The sequence below is a fragment of the Diceros bicornis genome, chromosome 7, assembly GCF_020826845.1.
Source record: "Diceros bicornis minor isolate mBicDic1 chromosome 7, mDicBic1.mat.cur, whole genome shotgun sequence".
Lineage (NCBI taxonomy): Eukaryota > Metazoa > Chordata > Mammalia > Perissodactyla > Rhinocerotidae > Diceros > Diceros bicornis.
Window position 1 is genome coordinate 46,924,159 of NC_080746.1, and position 19,508 is coordinate 46,943,666.

The 19,508-nt window shown below is 36.9% G+C and overlaps 1 protein-coding gene across 1 annotated transcript in view; it reads left to right on the plus strand.

Moving 5' to 3' along the window:
- The window catches only part of DLG2 (discs large MAGUK scaffold protein 2), a 1,867,373-nt gene that overhangs the window by 18,375 nt on the left and 1,829,490 nt on the right, over positions 1-19,508 (plus strand). The gene's annotated exons all lie outside the window — the stretch shown is intronic.

Genomic DNA, 19,508 nt, shown 5'->3' on the forward strand with positions numbered 1-19,508 from the left:
AGAACCTGATGTTAACCAAATTTAAAACTGGAATAATTTTCCTTGATAGTAGAAGGAAAGGTTTATTTTTTTCTTTTTCTTATTTATGGTTAACCTAAAAAAGAACTTTTTAAAATAGAAATAAAGTGTAAGTTATTAAAAAATATAATATTGAAAAAATGTTTTGTATAGGAAGAAAAGTTCACACAGGACAAAACTTGAATAGTTTGTTGCAAAAAATTGAACACAAATATGCTAGAGAAGGAAGTTGCCTTCTAGAGGAGTTGCTTAACACAAAAAATGATGGGTCACATTCTCCTCAGAATCATAGTTCTACTTTTACTCTCTTCCTAAAACAAACATTAAAACACTCTGCATCTTTTTTGCTTCTCTTAAGAAAGTTTATGATTCAAATTGAAAAGTTTAATGATGAAAATCTCAGTGCTTTGAATTTTTCTTCAATTTATCATGAATCTGACTACATAATATTTAACCTTACGTTTATTCTTGAATTTATTAAAGATTGTGAAGAAATTCAAGGATATGCTTATTTATGTATGTCTTTAAATATACATCTTTTGCATTTATGCAGATAAATTTTAATTCTTTTTTTCATGATATTGTAAGAGTTAAACTAGCAAAAGATATAAACAAACACCTCCTCTCAACAAAAACAACCAACTAACTAAACAATTAAAAAAAGCCCCACTCAATTATACTATGTATTTTACTAGACTTAAACAGTACATTTTAAAGAAATAACTGAGTCTATTAGACATTATCATTACTTTTTCAGGTCTGGTGGTTACTGATATAAAATCTAAAAATGAGAATTGATGAAGATTAATCTTGAAAATGTTTTATTTATGTTTTTATTATAAATATATATACTTATTGACAAAACTCCCACTTTATGGTTTGAATATAATTTTAAAAGCATTAAATTTTAAAAATTTGAAAATCAGTCTATTGAATAAAAATAAAATAAAAAGCTTTATAGAATTATTTTGCCTGTGGATTAATTTCTTTAAAATATTCTTTTGTGGCTGGTAAGAATTAATGACACAAATAACTATAATCATCTTAGCTGGTATTAAATAAAAACAACTCTAAGTGAAATCTTACAGAATTTAAATAAACCCTGTCATTAGAGAATAGAATTTTAGAGAACATTTTTAAGCCACAAATTTCTCAATTAAAAATTAATAGTTTCATCTGGTTGATAATTAGTAAAGGCCATTAACTGAATAACAATGTCTCTAAATAGATTTGTATGATTTGTTTAGTTAAGACTGCCTAAATCTTTTGAGAGTTTGAGTTTTTGAGAAATTGATTTAAGAAGAGTATTGTTGGATGCTTTAGATAGTTCTACTATACTTTAGTAATAGATAGTTCTACTACACTTGAGTAACCGTTTGGTAATGCAGCATCATTACATAGGGAATAAAAGGTCAAATGAATGACAAAGAATTGCATTTTGCCATTGTTCTGAGTGAGTGATAAATATCTTGGCAAAAAGCCTATAGTGTAGTTTGAATTTCTCTACAAAATGAGAGGCAACAATAATCTGTAAAAAGCTGTTATGTAAGTAATCCTGATGCCCAGCTTTGAATGGATAAATTTGCTTTGGCTGGTCTTTAACAGTCATTTTGGGATAAACCAAAGTGCAAAGAATGGAGTAATATTATATAACAAAATATAATTTTCTACTGAATTCTATGTAGGTTGCTAAATACTGATTACTGACTTATTATTATTGAATGTTGAGTGTCTCTGCATTTTCTTTAAGGACACAAAAGAAGAAAAAGCATGTAGCCCTGTGCATTCTGGAGGGAATTATATGTTTAAGAAAGGATAGGTAGAGAGCCACTGATAATAGGGCATTGTTTATGGGCTATAATTTACTTTCTGTTTGAACTAACTCCCTCCCTCCCTTTTTTTGTCATAAGTAATGGAAGATAGTGGCTTCACCCATTGTTCTGATATTCAGATAGCCAGTACATTGAAATAATACCTTGCGTAAATATCAATTAACCGAAGAAATATAAGGGAATCATAATGCAGAAAACTTGACCTAAATGGTTCATAAAGTAAAATACTATTATTGCAGAATGTGCTGTAATATTTACATGTGACTAGGAAACCAAGCATTCTCTGTACAGATGACAAGCATCAATTTGAAAATGAATACTACCCTCCTTTTGTGGTCCTTCATCATATGCTTAAAAAAACAAAACCCAAACAATCGTATGTCTTAGATGGTATAATCTTTGAGGACAGAATTCTATCCGCACAACTTTAACCATTATTATAGTGCATAAAAGCATTTTATAAATGGGTTCTATGATAATAGGGTGGAAGGGGATAGCAGCAAAGTATTGTATTTTCTTAATTTTTAAAATATAACATTGATTTTAAAAGTAATATATGCTTATTCTGGAAACTTTTACAAATAAAGAAAGTAACAGAAGAGTATAAAATCCAGTGGTAAGAGACATTGCTCTTATGGTAAATAGCAGGATATATGATAAGCATAGAGAATGATGAACTGTTTACCTTTCTTCCTCTTTGCTTCTAGAGTCCCTGTATTCTTTGTTTTGATTTTCCATTTACCAATAACTGACAGTAGAAAAAGACACTTTAAGTTTTTAGAAGTTAGTAATTCGTGCTCATTAATGTATAAAAAAAGAAAAATGCCTAAAATAGCAATGTGCTAGAAGAAGCATATTTAGATGTTAGGCTTAGGGTGACATCTTGTGGTAATACTAAATAAAAAATTTTGTCCAAGGGATAATTACAGTTTGATGATGCTTGCATTATGAACACTTTACAGAATTTGAATATCAGTGAATTGGAATTCTATGATATTTTACAAGCTAATTTAGGTTTCTTTTATTTAGTATAGCTAAAACAGTCAGATTTTCAAGGCACTCTATTAGAATATTTATTCTTTGTTTAGGTGATGGAGCAAGATGGAAAGTTTGTATTATTTTTATGCTTCTCTTCTAGATCTACTTTGAAAATTTAAAGATCTATATTATTACCATAATTATTTATAAAAATTTTTTAATAATTTAATGGGTCAGTTCATTTTCAGATATATACTATAAATGTTCTTTGTTTTTATACCTTATTGAAAATTGTCTTAGTCTGTATTCCTGACTTATACAAATATGGACAGAACTATGTGTATATATTTAATAGGTTTCAACCCCTTCTAAAATCTTGTTAACCTTGTTTATCTAATTTTATTCCTCTTATTTCACTGCAGTGTATGAGGGGGAATTTTTTGGAAAGATTTAGAAGAGAATGGACAGTAAAGTGATATTTTTCTTAAAACTTTGCCAGTAGCAATATCTTAGAAAAGCACTAATCCTGCTTTACGGAGGCTTGCATGTCAGACTTTGCGTTCAAGTAGAGTACTTTTCATTTCCATAAAGCTTAACCTAGAACCCCAGGGATACTTGAGATTACTAGCAATAGGGGTGATACAGTAGATATACTACATATTAGGATTTATCACCTACTTGTTGAAGCCTTCTACCACGTCCCTACTTACTAGCAGCCTTTTTTTTTTTTTTAGGAAGATCAGCCCTGAGCTAACATCCATGCCAATCCTCCTCTTTTTGCTGAGGAAGACCGGCTCTGAGCTAATGTCTATTGCCAGTCCTCCTCCTTTTTTCCCCAAAGCCTTAGCAGATAGTTGTATGTTATAGCTGCACATCCTCCTAGTTGCTGTATGTGGGACGCGACCTCAGCATGGCCGGAGAAGTGGTGCGTCGGTGAGCACCCGGGATCCAAACCCGGGCTGCCGATAGCAGAGAGCGCGCACTTAACCGCTAAGCCTCGGGGCCAGCCCCCTTACTAGCAGTTTTAAATCAGACCTTTCATTATGTCTCACAGCATTTTGTTCATATTACTATAAAGTACTTATTACATTGCCTTATGATAAATTGAATATATTTCTGTCCCCTCAATAGACTGAGTAGCTTGAGTGTTGAGGTTATATCTAATTAACCTTTGTACCTCCAGTATGTAAACCTTTAATAATAGTAGGCTGTCAGTAAATTTTATTTATTCACTTACTCAACAATTCAATACACTGTGCTAGGCGATACAACAGTAAACTATAGAGGAGAATATAGTCCTTGTTTTTATGGGTAAGGGAAATCAAGGAGGGGGAAGAGACATTAGGTATGCAGTTTGTTAATTATTTAAATGTAATAGTGATAAGTGCTAAAATCAATCTGTGTAAGAGTTTTATCACATTTTAGTCTGAGAAAAAAACTGCCAATTTTCCCAAGATAGTAATTCTAATGTTTTATATATATATATATATATATTTTTTTTTTTTGTGAGGAAGACCAGCCCTGAGCTAACATCCGATGCCAATCCTCCTCTTTTTGCTGAGGAAGATTGGCCCTGGGCTAACATCCATGCCCATCTTCCTCTACTTTATATGGGACGGCGCCACAGCATGGCTTGACAAGCAGTGCGTCGTGTGCGCCCAGGATCCGAACCTGTGATCCCTGGGCCGCCGAAGCGGAGACCGCGCACTTAACTGCTACACCACTGGGTCAGCCCCTCTAATGTAGTATTTTTATATCAAAATAACATCTATTTGAAAACATCATGTCTATTTTGGTCTTAAATATTCATCATAATGTATAATTTTTCCACCTGATCATAAGAAGGTCAAAAGATTTTTTATAGATTATAGTGAGAGTGAAGGCCCATACAGTTATGTGAATTTGGAACAACTTGGCTTTAATCCTCCAAAGCAGAGGTTCTGGAAGTGTGGTTCTTGCACCAGTAGCATTCGCATCGCCTGGGAACTTAGCATTGCAAATTCTTGGGCCCCACCCCAGACCTATGGAATTAGAAACTAGAAGTAGGGCTCAGCAAATAGTGTTTTAATAAGGCTGCCAGGTGATTCTGAGGCATGCTAAAGTTTGAGAACATGTGTTCTAAATGGTTAAGTATTTCGCTACTCAAGGCGAGTAATATAGCATGTGAATAGTATTAATAAACTTCGGAAAAGATGACAGTGGCATTTCTTTATTCTTGAATTTTATAACAATCTGATTTGATCTTTAACAAGTATAATGAGTTGTTATCATCCTGGGATATACTTGAGTACTTTGAGGATCCATAAATTAATGGATATTATGGCATCTAATTTTCTTTTTAAAATACAATAGTACATCTGAAACATTTAAGTGATTTTTTTTTCTTTGGATACTTAATGTTAGTTTCTACCTTTGGGACTGTGGATAGAGAACAAGAAAGCTACATTGAGATGCTGCTGTTGCCATGTGTGAGGCTTACTCACTAGGTAAGTGCTTGCTGCCACTCACAACCTCAAAGCATGTGCTCCGGTGAAACAAATAAATTACTACCTGTCATGGACCTTCAAATAAGTCTTGACTGGTCAAAGCAGGGACTGTTAAATTCTTAAATACTAAGGTCTACTGTGTTCCCACTTATTTGTTTACAATGCCTGTTTAGTAAAAAGAGTGCAGTATTCTAGTTATTGCAATTGAGTAATAATAATTAATGAAGTATTTATGAAGTGCTTACCTATTTACTGTACATATGGAGATGGATGTTATTAAAGACCAAATCCTTACCCTTAAGGAGGTTAAGGTCAGTTGGGAAGATAATATTCACATATATACAAACAAGTATAAGACAGGATATAATCAAAGACTAAACTTTGGAGGCTAGACCAAAGTGCTGTAGGAGTTCAGAGAAGCATGGGGTCGTTGTAGATTGGGGTTGCTAGGGAAACTTTTATATAAAATGTCAACTTGAGCTGGGTCTTATCACTGATAGGATTTGGGTAAGAAGAGAAGAGAGAGAAGGACATTTTTTTTGCATCCATCTGTCCATCCATCTATCCATTTGTTCATTCAAAAGATATTTATTGAACACTGTGCCAGGCACTGTACTATACACTGGGAAGACAAGCACTGAACAAAATTGCATACGTAGTTTATATTTACGATTGTGATAGATGCTACCAAGAGGAAGTACAGGGTGCTATGAGTGAGAAACTTAACTTTAGCAGTGGAATCAGGGAAAGCTTTCTTAGGGAAGTGGTATTTGAGGTGGTGAAAATTATACAGATTCATAGAGGTCAGAAGGAGAGTGGGAAAACAGATGTGACTGGAACAAGGGTTCAAGATGTTTTTGATATTTATGCTTTTAAAATGTCCTCTAGGAGTTGGATAAAGCATCACATTAGACTTAAATCTCTTCCAAAGACTTGTTTAAGTTTGAAAGTAAACTTGAGAAACAAGAGTGGTAAGCATAAAATGTGGCCCAAACAATCCTTATACTTCTCTTTGTTAATGTGCTTTATACTAAGTGTGATTAGTTGTGTGTCTCATGTCAGGCAGGATCAAGTATTTCTTAAGTTAAATTTGACACTTTAGATTGGATGCTATCAGGAGGATTGGATGCTATTCTTGGCTCTGGGCTTTGTATATTTGCTGCAGGATTTATGTCACCAGATGGCACCATTTAACTAAATTTATGTACTTATGATGCTTGTAAGGCTGGTTTTTTTTTTTTTTTTTTTTTTTGTGAGAAAGATCAGCCCTGGGCTAACATCTGACAATCCTCCTCTTTTTTTTTTTTTTTTTGCTGAGGAAGACTGGTCCTGGGCTAACATCCGCGCCCATCTTACTCCACTTTATATGGGACGCTGCCACAGCATGGCTTGACAAGCGGTGCATGGGTGCATGCCCAGGATCTGAACTGGTGAATGCTGGGCCGTTGCGGCCGAGTCCGCGCACTTAACCGCTTGCGCCACCAAGCCGGCCCTGACTGGTTGTTTTTAAATGAAGGATGCTTTTATTTGTGCTATAGCTGAAATAGGTAAAAATTAAGTTATTTTGATGATATATGAAACTTCTATACAGAGAAAGGTAATACAACCCCAAAAGTTTGTTGAGAGCATGAAAGGATCTGGTGATTTCTGCTAAGTACATAATAAAAGAAAATTTGGTGATGATCACTATCACTAATGTACGGTAGCTGGCAAAAAAGCAGAGCACAATAGGTTTCCCTGTCAAGATTTTCCTACAGCCAGCATAGTAATATTATGAATATTTTAGCCTTGAATTTAACTTTCAGATGTAGGGATTTGATATACATAATAACAAAAATATAGAGAAGATTCTAAAAGATTATTTTAGGAATAAACACTTTTAAGATGTCTTGAAATATAGTAATAATATGTTAAAAAAGTTTTGTTGATAGAGTATATGTTCTGTTGAGCTGTAGAACTGATAAAATTAATACAACGTAATATAGATGTTCTTTTGTAGTATAAACATTCATCCCAAGGAAATGAATATTTTCTTGGTTAAAAACATCCTTGATTTTTTCCCTACCTCTAAGCAGAATTAGTCATTTTCTCCCTTATGTTCCTATAGTATTTGTTCACTTTTTTGGTGCAGTGCTGATCTCGTTGTATCATTGTTAACTGATTACATTTGGTCTCCCTAAGTAGACTGTGAGCTTCTTGAATGCAAGGACTGGTTCTAATTCAGTGTGTAGCACAGTGTCTGCCATGGAATATTCCATCATTAAATTTCTCTTATTTGACCATATATATATATATATATATATATATATATATATATATATATATACACACATATATTTTGGTGAGGAAGATTAGCCCTGAGCTAACATCTGTGCCAATCTTCCTCTATTTTCTATGTGAGACACCGCCTCAGCATGGCTGATGAGTGGTGTAGGTCTGTGCCCAGGATCAAACCTGTGAACCCAGGCCACCAAAGTAGAGTACATTGAACTTAACCACTACACCACAGAGCTGGCCCCTGACAAAATATATTTTGAACCCCATCTGTGTAAGAGACACTGTGTTAGGCCCTGGGGACTTAGTGACAAAAGAGATGTGGACCCTATTTTTATGGAACTCATGGTCTACTAAGGGAAAAAGACATTAAATAAATACTATTGTGATAAGTACTTTGAAATAAATAGTTATTTGGATTAAACAGTAAAATCATAAGGAATTACTTGAACTGGTCAAATTCATATTATTGTTTTGTGTTTGTTTAAAAATGTTTAGAGACTATTTATTTATTTTATTTATTATTTTTTTTTGCAAAGAAGATTGGCCCTGAGCTACCATCTGTGCCAATCTTCCTCTACTTTGTATATGGGACGCTGCCACAGCATAGCTTGACAAGTGGTGTGTAGGTCTGCACCTGGGATCCGAACCCTCGAAGCCTGGGCCACCGAAGCAGAGTATGCGAACTTAACTACTACGCCACTGGCCTGGCCCCTAGATACTATTTATTAATTGAAACCTTTGGTAGTTATCTATTATCCTTGGAATGAAATTTAAACTTCTCACCTGTGAGGTTTCCCATCACCTCTGCCTACCTCTCATCTCATCTCTTACCACTCTTCCCTACTCACTATACTGCGGCCACCTGGCCTTCTCTTTGCTCCTAAATGCTGTCCAGGACATTTTCACTTGCTTTTCTTTTGTTTGGAGCACTTTTCTACCTACATCTTTGCCTTATTGGCTTATCTCATCATTTAGGTCTCAGTGTCTCTATGGGGCCTTTCCACCTCGCTCCCTCTACCCTACCCCCAAGTCATGTTTATCACATTACCTGTTGTATTTTTGTCATTGTATATATGAGAAATTTTGCTTATGTGTTTTTTGCATTACTTTCTCCACTAGAGTGTAAATTCTGTAAGAGCAGCCATCTTGCCTATCTTATTAATTGCTGTATCTTTTATATTAGCTTAGTGCTTAGCACATAATGGCCACTAAATAAATATTTGTTAAATGAATAGATGAATAAGTGAGTGTTGCTGCATGCCTGATACTGTGTTAGACTCTTGTTTCAGTTAGAAATGTACTCATTTGAAAGGAGCGGAAAGCTTATGCAAGTAGGATTTTATTTTTACCACATAAGGAAAAGTCCAAAGGTAGGCAGTGGCTGGCATTAAGTCAGCATCTCAGGAAAGTTCTGGTCAATGTCTCTGCTGAATGGGAATTGTAACATGACCTCAAGGAGGAATGTAGCAGTGTAGTGCCAGTACAGTCTAAGGCGAGTGTTGCCAGCCAGGCAGAGAGCCTGGGAGCTTTCCCTGAGCCAAAAGAATGGACCCCAGGTCCCACCAAACAGACTTCTGCATCAGAGGCCAGCAGTATGTCCAGTGACCAGATGAGCAGGGACATTGCTCACGGACCAGAGGAGCCAAAGGACAGCATGTAGGTCCAATGAACCCAACCTGTTTCTACCCCCAAGACTATCATGGTGGATAAACCATATGCCTTGCCCCAGAGTTGTCTACTCCCATGTAACTGGGCATTATTTTAGAGAGAGATAAGCAGGAGGAGGGATAGGCCATATGCGTGAGCAGTTTTAGCTGAGAGAGACTGTTTAAATTATTGAATCAGACTACACTTTAAATGGGATTGGATGGTCACTTTTCCCAATTAACCAGGGATTGAGGGCTTCTGAAGCAGCTGGACAGGCCACAGACATAGTAAAGGGCTATACATTTTGTTTGTAGATCCATGGTGTGGTGTAGTTTGTATGTGTGATCCCACTATACCAAAGCATAGATCTCAATATTGATTCGTACCTTTTCACACTCCTTTCATTTGGTAAAGAAAGAGCAATGGAAAAAGATGTATCTCACAAGTAGCTCATAGGAAAGGCTTCTCCTTCATCCTGTTACCTTTGGCTCCTGACAAAAGAGAAGTGGTAGAGAATGAGGAGCACGGATTCACCTTAGTTTGTTTACATGAGTCAGTCCTAAGAGTTGCTTAAGAAAACATTTATCCTCTACCTCATTTGTTGCTCAGAAGCCATGGAACCTCTTAGACCATGTTAGGACTTCCAAACATTCTAATAATAACCTACAGCTACACCATGTAGCATAAATTTCTCTGATTTCTAGTTTCCAAGGTTCTGGGTTCTACCTTATGTTCAGTTTCCAGTTTGCTGCCAAAATAATAAACCTTCATGAAACCGTATAATTAGAATTCTCTTTGCAGGACTGTATATATGCAAATTGAGTCATCAAATGTACCTAGAGCCACCAAACTCCAGTTCTCACAAAATTCCTTAATCATGAATCCCTAAAAGTTTAAAGCATTTTTTAAACTCACAGAAACAAATTATACTGTATATTAACTAATGCTTTCAGAAAAACCTTAAGTTTTGAAAATAGCCATTTGAAAATAAACAATTACTTCAGAAATAAGCCTCATGCTTTAAAAATAGTTGCTGCAAGAGTTTTTTGAAGAAGAGTTTAAGAGCTCTTCAATTGATCGAAATAAGACAATAATTATAAATATAAAGGTGAGTTTTAAATTTCATTAATTGAGATAATTAATACCATTAACAAAATCTGCTTATTTTAGGTACAGGGCTCCATTTAGTAATTTTTCTGGATACATGTTCATCTTCTTCCTACTGCTTTTCTCATGCATATCTAATTTTTTTTAAGTGTATCTTTTCTACAAATGGAGCCCCTGGAAATAGGGAAATTTAAGATATTTAATAGGGCTCTTTACAAATACTAAACAAATTTTGATGCAGGATACTTCCATTTCCTGAATTTGAGTATTTGTAATTATAACATGGAAGAGTTGAGCTAATGCAATGACTTTCTTTATAAACATGGATGATTATGGAGAGGAATAGTGACTCTGCATATTGAATGAAGGTTATAGAGAAATAGTAATATTCTACATGATAATTTTATACTTTTAAATTTAAATTATTGTCATTATTTTGGCTTTGTGAACAATCCATTCCTTGGATCAGTTCCTTGATCTCCTTTCTAGCAATAATCTCTTCTTCCACCACATCTCAGCCACCACTCTTATGTTTTACTCTATATCTTGTCATTATTAATAACCACACCCCTCTAAAATCTCTGCTTTCTGACCACCACTCTAATTGATCCAGTTCATTTCTATATTTTCCATGTCAATCATTCTTTGATCTCATAAACACTGCTAAACCATCAGCCCTATACATTTTCATGAGCTTTTAGCTACCATAAGTCTTTGTGTCCCTCTTTACCCAGCTTAAAATTCATGATTCATTGCTATCATTACTCATTTGCATACATCTTCAATTTCTTTGTTGTTCCCTCCATCTGCCGGCAAAAACCAAACTCTGGTTAAACGTATATCTCTCTATGGCATGCACCAGTGCAGCCAAGTGTAGCTGGAAAATACACACAACCTTGTTAACTGTTAAATTTATGACCAAAAAAGCCTATTATATTTCCTTGGACAGTTCATTTTCTTGTTCTCACAGGGACCATTTCATACCTTCTTTCTCCTCAAATGCAATACACCTCACCTTCTTTAGCATTAACTTCTGATCTTTCTTCTTATTTTATTGAGACAGTAAAAACAATCAAAAGAGAACTTCCTCGTCTTTTCACCAGTTAATCTACCAACCACCTACGTCTGTATCCATATACTCTGCCTTCCCTTTTAGTAAAGTGGATAAACTGTCCCTCCTCTTATCTAAGGCCAAATCCTACTTTTGGATAGAGTATCAAGTGAGAATCCTGGAAGGTAATAGAAGGCCTTCTCAAAGAGGGTTTAATGAAGGATCTGTTTACAAAGGTATTGACAGAGTTAAGGGAACTAACCAGGGATAGAAGCACTTGGGGACTGAGAACAGTGAGAATCCTTAAGCAGCAGGGAGAATGAGCTGTTACTGTAACACAGAGAGAGGTGTAATCGTTGGAGGGGCTGCCTGACAGGAGTTATGGCTTTAGGAACACAACCACTGCCAAACCATGGCCCAGCATGGAAAGAGCTAGGGGAATAAACATCCCAATCCCTCTTTCCTCTCTTCCCTGATCTTACGCTGGTGCTTCCCATTAGTGGACCAGAGGACAAGGGAGCTGGGTGACACCGTCTATTGAGGTCAGCCTCCCAGGGCACAGAGCAGGGTGGATAAGGGAAGAAAGATGATCTGGAAGGGCAAATGGAGAAGATTCATGACAGATTATGTCCCAATTTTTCCTCATTTACTCAAAGAATATGCTACTGTAATTATTCTTTTCTTCTTTGCAATTAATTTACCTGTCTATTCAATTATTCCTATTAGCATACAAACGTCTGCTCTTAAAGGAACAGTTTATAGTAAAGATTAAGAGTATGGATTCTGGAGCCAGATTGCCTGGGTTTATATCCTGGCTCCTCTGCCACTTACTACTTGTGTGACCCTGGGCAAGTTTCATAACCACTCTGTGTCCCAATTTCTCTGTCTGTAAAATGGGGATGATAATAAAAGTGCCTATCTTGTAATGTTGTGAGTGTAAATAAATTAATATATGTATTGCATTTCATACAATGCCTGGCACATGGTGTTTGCCACTATTGTCATCTTTAAAATCTGTTCTCTTCATCTGTCGTCTCCCTTTACCTTGTCTTCTGGCTTCTGTCTGAGTTTGGCCAATGGAAGGTGAAACCGGATACTTGAGGGTTACTGTAAATATTCAGTAAGATTGCCTTTCCACGTGTTATGAAAAGAAGTTAATCTTGTCAATTTGCTGTTTTCCTGTTTAACCTGAGGGGTAACTCAAGGGTCACAAGGATTCAGGAGCTTGTTTTATAGAAGAAAGAACACCTTCAAGGATCACCAGATAACCAGCTTCCAGCTGCTATTGATGCCCAGAAGTCAGATTGCCCAGGGGCTTATTGGGAGTGAAAGTTCTCCGAAACTCCTTCTGCCACACCCCTTAGCTCTATAAAACCCCCTGCCTTCTTCTCTTGTTAGGGTGCATTTGAGAGAACTCATGCTCCTGCCTTCTTGTCTTGGCCAATTCAAATAAACCTTTCTGCATCTCCAAGCACTGATGTCTCAGCGTTTGGCTTATTGTGCATCGGGAACACGAACTTGAGATTAAGAGGTTTGGTATCAAAGGTACTAACAGATTAGAAGACAGGGAAGAAGGAGAGGTTGGAATATTTATTCTTCTGGCCCCCTTCCTTCTGGGCCATGATTTAGCAGTGACTGCATTCCTCTACTTAAGGCCACAGTTCCTGTCATGTAACCCCTCACCCATTTCTCTAATCCCCTTCAGAGCAGAATTTATCACAAGAGTTGTTTATACTCCCTAAGTTTCTTCATCTCCCATTTTCTCTTGGAGCTACTCCACATTAGATTCTTGTCCTCTGCACCCTAATGAGATTGTATTTGTTAAGGTTATTTTGATATTGTGATTACAAGTGTCAACACAAAATATCCAATAACCATTCTATAGATAAGAGAAATAAGGTGTTTTTTACTTGAGCCAGAGTGAGATTTGTAACCCAGTAAGGCCTTTTTCAGAAAGGAAGAAAGCATTCTGGGGAAACATGGTTTTCAGTACAGTCTTATATCTTTTTAGAACAAAGAACATACGTTAAACACACCCAGGATACCTTTTCATTAAAATTTCAAAGAGGTATTTAGTTGCTGTTATATTTCTCATATATATTTGGTCTTTGTCCACGGGTTCCTGGCTCACAGCTCCTAAAACCCTTGGAATTTCCCTTGATAAGAGAAATACAGATGTCCTTTGTTATGTTAATGAGGTGACTTTTGGAAAGCTTTTAGGTAACCTAAGGATGGGAGGCTGGTTGCCAGAGAACCAACTATGTGATTAGAGGGTTGGAACTTTCAGTCTCCCCACCTGCCCAGACCTCTGAGAAGGGGAGAGGGGCTGGAGAATGAGTTCAGTTGCCAATGGCCAGTGATTTAATCAATCATGCCTATGTAATGAAGCCTCCATAAAAACCCAAAAGCCTCCATAAAAACCCAAAAGGGTTTGGAGAACTTCCAGGTTGGTGAACATGTGGAGCTTTGGGGAGATTGGCATGCCTGGAGAGGACATGGAAACTCCTAACCCTGTCCCCATACCTTGCCCTATGCATCTCTTTCATCTGGCTGTTCCTGAGTTACATCCTTTTGTAATAAACTGGTGATCTAATAAGTAAAATGTTTCTTTGAGTTCTGTGAGCCTCTCTAGCAAATTAATCAAACTTGAGGAGGAGGATGTGGGAACCTTTAATTTATAGGCTGTTGGTTGGAATTACAGCTAACAACCTGGACTTGTGATTGGCATCCTGAGTTGGAGGGAGTTGTTGGAATGTCCAGTTTGTAGCTGATTGGTCAGAAGCACGGGTAACAACCTGGGATTGCCACCAGTGTCTGAAGTGGAGGGTAGGGCAGTATTGTAGGACTGAGCCCTCAACCTGTGGAATCTGATGTTATCTCTGGGTCGATAGTGTCAGAATTGAGTGTCAGAATTGAGAATTGCTTGGTGTTGTGTGGGAATCCCCCCCAACCCCCCCACATGTTGGAATTGGGTCCAGGAAACCAAAATAGTTATAGAGACCTCCATGTTGCCAATTTTGTTGGTTAATTCTCAGGATTATCTTATTCTCAGTAGCATTTGATGTGCTCAATCACTTCTACCTTCTTATACCACTTTCTTTCCTGATTTAAATGTTGAAGTACCTAGGCTGAGTCCTCAGGCCTCAATTTTTTTTTCTCTATTTGTACTTACTACTTAGACAGGTTCATTTAATCCCGTGGTTTTAAATATTATCTATAGGCTGATGACTCCCAAACTTATGTCTGACTTCTATATATCCTATTGCCTATTTATTATCTTTCACTTGGATATGTATCAAGCATTTCAAAACTTAACATATCCAAAACTGGACTCTTGATTCCACACTCTCACCCCTCTCCCCCCCAACTTGCTCCTCTCCTAGTCTTCACCATCATAGTGAATGCCATCATCATTTACCCAGTTACTCAGGCCAGAAACCCAGGAATCATCATTGATTCTTCTCTTTCTTTCACATCCTAATCCAATTTGTTTGTAAATTCTGTTGGCAAATTTTCAAATTAAGCCCAGAATCCTACTGCTTCTTACCATCTCCATCATGTCATCCTGGTCTAAGTCACCACAGTCGCTTATCTGGTCTACTACATTAGCTTTTGTTTACTCTTGTCCCAATCTATTCTCTGTGTAACATCCAGAGTGACCTTTTGAAACAAAAGGTAATTTATCTCACTATTTTTAAAATCCTCCTTTGGCTTCCTATCACTCTAAAGACAAAATTCAAAGTCATTATCATGACTATAAAGCTTTATGTAATCTGACTCCTGGCTACCTCTCCCACCTCTTCTACTAATACTCTCAGCATTGCCCGTTCCCCTCCAATCACTGTTGGCCTTGAACATTTCCTTGAACAAGCTTTTACTTCAGGGCATTTGTGCTTGCTGTTTCCTCTGCCTGCGAATGTTTGCCCACTTTCTCACTCATTCAAGTGCCTGTCCAATTGCCATCTCCTCAGGCCTTTCCTGACCACCTTGTCTAAAATAGCCACCTTTCTCCCATTACTCTTTTTTTCTTAAAAAAAGTTAATTTTTCTTTATTGTACTTATCAACATATGTTTATTTGTGATCTTTCCCTCCCAACTATACTGTAATCTCCTCGAGGGCAGGGACTTGATTGTCTTGTTCACTCCTCTAATCTCAATGCTTAGTAAAGTTCATGGAATATAATAGAAACTAACATAATTTGGTGAATTAGGGGAAAGCTAAATTACTACTGATGGTCAACTTTTAGATTTTGGCAAGATAACTGCATTAACATTTTCTTTGTTTTTGCTTTTTCTTTAAAATCAAAATTATTAGATTCTTAGATGAAAAGTACTGTGTTGAAAAAGATATTCATTTAAAAAGAGTTCTTGTGTTTGCAATATTTTATAGTTAATATGGTGGAAATTTTGCATTTGTTTTCAGGGTCTTTGTGCCAAGAGCTCAGGGCATCGAAGAATGTGATTTATGAGGTCAGGAAAGTACATTAGGTTAATTATGCTACTGCATTGCCAGACAATCTCTTGGAGTTTGCTGGTATGCAATGATCAAAACAGCATCATTTAAAATTGCTAGACCTATCAAAACATGCAAATTTTACTTGTTTACATGTCCTGCTCCTTTTTGAGGTTACTGCTGATAATATAAAAGACTTTTATGATATTTGCAATAGTATAAAAATTTAACAGAAAAAAATCTGTTAATAATATGACAGCTTCTAGTATTTAATGTAGAAGACTTCTCAGATGTTCTTCTTCTTCTACATACTTGAACCTTTCTCTTAGAATTCTTGATTGCATCTCAGCTGTTTTGAGAAATTTAAAACTCACTTAAAAATATATCCTGGGGCTGGCCCCATGGCATAGTGCTTAAGTTCGCGTGCTCTGCTTCTATGGCCTGGCGTTCCCAGGTTCGGATCCCCAGCACGGATGTACGCACTGCTTATCAAGCCATGCTGTGGCAGGTGTTCCACATATAAAATAGAGGGAGATGGGCACAGCTCTTAGCTCAGGGTCAATCTTCCTCAGGTAAAAGAGGAGGATTGGCAACAGATGTTAGCTCAGGGCTAATCTTCTTCACAGACACACAAATATATATATATATACACATATATGTATGTATATATATATATTCTTATACAATTATTCTTATTTTTTTTTATAATTTTATTTATTTATTTATTTTTTCCCCCCAAAGCCCCAGTAGATAGTTGTATGTCATAGCTGCACATCCTTCTAGTTGCTGTATGTGGGACGCGGCCTCAGCATGGCCGGAGAAGCGGTGCGTCGGTGCGCGCCCGGGATCCGAACCCGGGCCGCCAGCAGCAGAGCGCGCGCACTTAACCGCTAAGCCACGGGGCTGGCCCCAATTATTCTTTATGATATATTTTCCTAAGCTTTTCGTTAATTTATTTGTTAATTGAACAAATATTTATGGAGCACCTATGATGTGTCAAACACTGATATAGATGCTGGATATATATCAGTGAACAAGACAGACAGATATTCCTGCTCTCATGAAACTTATAGTTAAGTGGTGGATGTCAGCAATATACAAACAGATAGTATGGAGAAAAATAGGGCAGAGAAGGGGAATAGAGAGTACCATGGAGGGGGAGAAGGCTTACTATTTTAAATAGAATAGTTAGTAAAGTCCTGTCCAAGAAGATATTTTACTAAAGACTTGAAGGAATTGCGGGACTGAGTCATATGGCTATCTGCAGAGGAAAGACAAGCGCCAAGGCCTTGAGGTAGGAGTATGCCTAGATTATTCCAGAAATAGTAGTGTTACTGAGCAATGGGCTTGCTCTCCTCACCGTGATCAGAGCCAATTAATCACAACAAATTAGGGATCGAGAAACGAATTCAATTAGCCAGCACAACTGGGAAGATGGTAGACTGTCTCAAAAAACTGTCTTCAAAGGTTACAGAATCTTGAGGCAGTTATATAGGGAAAATGGGCAGTAAGGAGGGGGTCCAGGGATGTTGGTCTCCAGGCATGATGGGCTCCAGGCATAACATTGTTCCATTCTTCTGTCAGCTGTGATGGATACCTTGTAGGTGTGTTTCCCACCTGTAGGCAGCCTGTTCCTGGAGAGAAACTCATAGAACAAAGTTTTTAATTTATCAAACTATTAGGGAGTACATACATAAGCGGAGGCCATAAATCAGGAAAGCATGTGAATTTTTTGGAGTATGTGCAGAGCAGTGAGTAGTCACACAGAGGAGAGGCTCGGGCCATTTACTGTAACAAGATGGCCTCACTTATGCTCACTTACAGTAGGAATCGAGTGTGATGGACTCAATCACTCTTGATTAAGAGACAGTACTAGGAAATGAGCTGGTTGTAGTAGGAGGACGTAGGGATTTGTTGGCTACTATAAAGACTTCGACTTTTATTGTGAATGAGCTAGGAATCTGTTGGAAGGCTTTGAGAAGAATGATATGATCTGACTCATGTTTAAAATGATCAACTCTGCATTGCATGTTGAGAATCAACTGAAAGGATGCAAGGAGGAAAATGGAGGAGATGAGTTAGGAGTTCATTGTAATATTCCAAATAGAGATGATCGTGGCTTGGATTAGGGTGTGGCAGCAGTGAGAGTGGTGAGAAGTGGTCAGATTCTAGATTTTGAAGATAGAACCAATGGAATTTGCTAATAGATTAGATGTCAGGTATGAGAAAAATAGAACAGAGAGGAGTAAATTTTTTTCCCCTGAGTATCTGGAAGTATGGTATTCCCATTTTCAGAGATGAAGAAGTCTAGGAAAGCAGCATACTTGGGAGGGTGTGTGTGTGGAAGATCAGGAGTCCAATTTTGGAGGTGTGAAATTTGAGATACTTACTAGAGATTGATGTGGATATGTTAAGTATACAGTTGAGTATAGACATCTAGGCTACAAAGGAAATATCAAGGACTGAAGTCAGAGTATTAATGTTTTTTAAAACCATGAGACTGGAGGGAGAAGCAAGAGGTCATGACATGTACAATACTATGAATATTTTAATTAAATTCTCTGAAGCTGATAATGTTCATAATTGAGGTATTAAAATTATTTTCTTGCCAAATTTTAACCAAAAAGTTTCATTAAAATTTTGTTTAGAAACCAGTTAGTTGGATATAGCACAGCTTTTGATTAGCTTTTACCTTTTTTAAATTAAACAAATTTATCCCCTAACTTCTGGAAAGTGTCAATTACTAGATAAAAAATTTATTCTAACTGACCTGAGTTCTAATTTCCATAAATAGTAGCATGTGGGATTCAATTTCAAATATAAAAGAGGTCATACTTATTCAAGCATTTTAAGAATCTACCTGATTTATTAGCATGCATGAATTTAACTTTTAAGCCTTCTGGAATTGATTTATCAAGATCATTTCTAATGTGACAGAGATTAAGGCTAGAAATAGATGACTGTTGGACTTACAGTTCTTGACTGAAAATAATAAAACAATACTATATAATTTAAGTAGAAAAGGGTTTTATTGGAAGGGTATAAGATACCTTACAGAAACTACAGGAAAGCTGGAGATCAGACTCAGAATATAGGCAGGAGCCAAGAAATACAAAACACAGTCAGGATTTCCCCATAGAAAGAGTGTTCTAAGGATACTGACTCTTTTGCCATCACCAGTGGCTACTAGCCACCACACTGCTGGACTCTGGCTTCCTAACACTCATCACTGTGCCTTACACCCTTGATTCTATCATAGTCATCATGAATTATTTTTGACCATCCCAGCACTGCTAAGTCACTCTGTAAAGATTAAAAGCCCTTGTTTGGTTAAGAAATAAGTAAATGTGGCTGTGACATAATAAGAAATATATATTTGGTCTCTGCTCCTTTTTCTTGGTACACAGCTTCTGAAAACCTTGGAATCTCAGAAGTGATAAGTGTCTTTTTGTCTGCTAATGAGATGACAAATGGCTGGGGACTCCTGGATAGCCTCAGGATGAGGGCTGGTTGCCAAGGGAAACGATCATGTGATTAGAGGGTTGGAACTTTCAGCCCACCCCTTGACTTCTGGAGGGGAGGGGAGAGGGGCTGGAGATTGAGTTTAATCACCAATGGCCAATGACTTAATCAGTCATGCTTACGTAATGAGGCCTCCA